The following is a 291-nucleotide window of genomic DNA, read 5'->3' on the forward strand; positions in this document are numbered from 1 at the left end:
AAATTTTATGTAAATATGCAAGTAAATTTGTCAGCATAAAAGACGACTTTTTCTTGATCCACTCCTTAAAATTAAGCGATTACTTAAGCACATTCCTTGGTATGATTTTAAACACTCTAACGATTTCCATTTGAACATTACAAATATCAAAAATTGATATGTGCCATACTACAACTAAACAAAGTTTAAAAAAAAAATAACTCCACTAATCAAACAATTTTTGAAAACGTCAAATAAAGTAAAAATGATTACAATAGAAAAAAAAATATCTTTTTTTATTATTATAGAGGG

The sequence above is a fragment of the Argiope bruennichi genome, chromosome 5 (assembly GCF_947563725.1).
Source record: "Argiope bruennichi chromosome 5, qqArgBrue1.1, whole genome shotgun sequence".
NCBI lineage: Eukaryota > Metazoa > Arthropoda > Arachnida > Araneae > Araneidae > Argiope > Argiope bruennichi.